This window comes from Pteropus alecto, unplaced genomic scaffold (genome assembly GCF_000325575.1).
Source record: "Pteropus alecto unplaced genomic scaffold, ASM32557v1 scaffold113, whole genome shotgun sequence".
Classification (NCBI taxonomy): Eukaryota; Metazoa; Chordata; class Mammalia; order Chiroptera; family Pteropodidae; genus Pteropus; species Pteropus alecto.
In genome coordinates this window covers 195,955-198,750 of record NW_006433949.1, presented here as the reverse complement: position 1 = coordinate 198,750, position 2,796 = coordinate 195,955, and the positions used below count along the sequence as shown (strand labels likewise).

At 39.9% G+C, this 2,796-nt stretch overlaps 1 pseudogene; it reads left to right on the top strand.

The window, feature by feature from the left end:
* Window positions 1–1,005: 1,005 nt before the first annotated feature.
* On the top strand, window positions 1,006–1,124 carry LOC112477293 (annotated as a pseudogene).
* Window positions 1,125–2,796: the final 1,672 nt, after the last annotated feature.

Genomic DNA, 2,796 nt, shown 5'->3' with positions numbered 1-2,796 from the left:
CAGTGTCCTAGTAATACTGTTTTTTGATTTGTGTGGTGGTGACAGATAGGTGTTCACACTGAGCTGTACTTTCCTGCAGGGACATTACACCGAATGGATGGTTTCTTTAAAATACACCAAAATGAGGCAATCAAGAAAAGCACACATTCCATATTCATGAAACCAAAAGAAATTATTTCAATCCACAATTTCTGAGAGAGGACAGCTGATATAATAAATGACTTAGCAAGAGCACATCATACGAAGTAAGCTTATTTGCAACTCACTTTAAAAAAATAACCAAAACACACCGTAAAGAGGAGGACCATTGTGCCAGGGAAAAACAAGGATTGAAAATTCATGCAAGTAGAAGTTCAAGTCTCTACCACCCTACAAGCAGCCAGAAGTTATACTCTAGAAAAACCACCTGAAAAGCTCACAACTCCAGCCCTACCCCAGGTTTGTACAGCAAGCCGAAGCCCCTTCTCTGACCTGACCCAGAGAAAAGACCCACGTGATACTAACACCTGGGGCTCTCCAGTGAAAATGCCAGGAAAGTGAACAGTTTAAGAGCTTCTCATCACCTATATGCTCCACTCTTAAATATACAGCCAGCCAAGAAGCATCTGAGGTTTGTGGAAATGTCTACAACATAAAATACCAGAACAACAACAACAACAAAAACGCTCAGGAAATAAACAATACAGATAGAAGAACGTACCCAAGAAACAACTATGGTACAAGGTATAAGAAAGTACTGCATCCGTTAAGTAAGGGGGGGGGAGGCTGCAAGAGGATAAAAGACAAAGGTTTTAGAAAATATCAGAAAGATAAGGTGAAAGCATAAAGTTGAAGAAATCTCTCAAAGGCAATAAGACAACATGAAACAAATGATCAGTCTAAGAGGGTCAGCATCCAACTATAACTGTAATTCTGCAAAGAAAGGAGAAAACAGGAGCAAACTCTGAAAAACTTAAGGACACATGAGTTTCCACACAGAAAGTGCTAAGTGCTCTTTAAATAAGAGTCTATGGCCATGCCACCCTGAACAAGCCCGATCCCGTCTGATCTCGGAAGCTAAGCAGAGTCGGGCCTGGAGAGTACTTGGATGGGAGACCACCTAGGGAGACCAGGCGCTGTAGGCGTAAAAAATAAAAAAAAGGGATTATAAGCTGAAAAGGTCCTTGCGATCTGAGGTCAACCAAGTACTGCCTCACCTAAAAAATAAATGTATGTACGTATGTTAAAAGAATCCACACCAATATACAACATGGGGAAATTTAAAATACCAGGGACAGACATCCTAAAATGCTTTAAAGGGAAAAAATGAGTTACATGCAGATCAGAATGGTGTCAGACTTCATACACTCTAGAAAGCTAAAGTGATGCTTTCAGGACACTTCTTAACAAATGGTTCTCAAGACACTGGGCATCAGGCAATGAACGACAGAGATCAGAGAAGAGAAACAAATGTGCAGGGCCCTATCATTGTCTGGACAGAATTTTCAGATAGCAGCAAAGGGAGGGGGACACCCAAAGTAAAACCCAACAGTCCACCTGGGTTGAGAAGACAAGGCATCCAAGTAGACCACAGCAGCTGGTGGGAAGGACGGAGGACCAGAGGAGAGAGAGTTGCAGAGAGAGAGCACTCCAGATAGCAGTCTACTCAAGTACCCACCAGCTGAGTTCAAGAGGCTCGTGCATGTGAGGGAACTGCCAGAGGCTGGGAAAAGAACCAGCCAAAAGAATTAGAGGTGGCAAAGGACGGGAAATAGTTTCTGTTCCCACTAGCCAGTATGGAAAACGTTATAATTTATGAGGCATCAGTTCTGCCTTAGTAGTGGAGCAAAATTAGCCCTAGGCTAATCACTGTTCAGGTCCCACCTAATAAAATGCAGAAGTTTGATCCAGAGGGATCCAACTGTTTCTAAGGAATCAAGTATGAGAACAAAACTCAAGAATATTTAGGAATACAAAATTACTCAGCACCCAAGTAGGTAAAATTAAGAATGTCTGGCATCTAATCAAAAACCACCAGACATGAAAAGAAGCAATAAAATAGGACCCAGAAAATTCAGTTGAAACCGACCCAGAAATTAAACAAGTGATAGAATTGGTAGTTATAAAAAAAGTCTGAAGAAATAATGGCTGAAATTTTTTCCAAAACTGATTGAAAACTATAAACTCAAAGATACAAGAAGCTTAATGAACCGAAAACACAAGAAACAAAAAGATGGCTGGTGGTGATTGTTGCAGAACATCGTAAATGTACTTACTGTCACAGACTACACAAAGGTACATCACGAACTGCTTAAACTGTGACAAAGAGAATATCTTAAAACTATATTAGACACATTATGTACAGAGGAACAAAGATTAAGACGGTAGGTCCCTCAATAGAACCAGTGCAAGAAGATATATCAACACATTTAAAGTACATGGGGGCAGGGAAGGGGAGCTATCAACCTAGAATTCTAGACCTGGCAAACATATCTTTCAAATAGTAAAGGAGAGAATTGGCAAGTCCCTAGGCACAGAAATGAGATTCATGGTTGGGGAGTGAGTGCTTACTAGGTTTGGGGTTTCCTTTTAAGATGAAAAATTCTCTAGATAGTGGTAACAGTTGTACAATATTCTGAAAGTACTTAGTGCCTCCTAGTTACATACTTTGAAATAATGAAAATGTTAAATTTCATGTTAGATTTATTTAACCACACTTTTTAAGTGAAGAAATAAGGAACTTTACAGATAAAGAAAAGCTAAAAGAATTCATCACCAGCTGACTTGCACCACAAAAAGTTAAAAGATCCTTCAGCA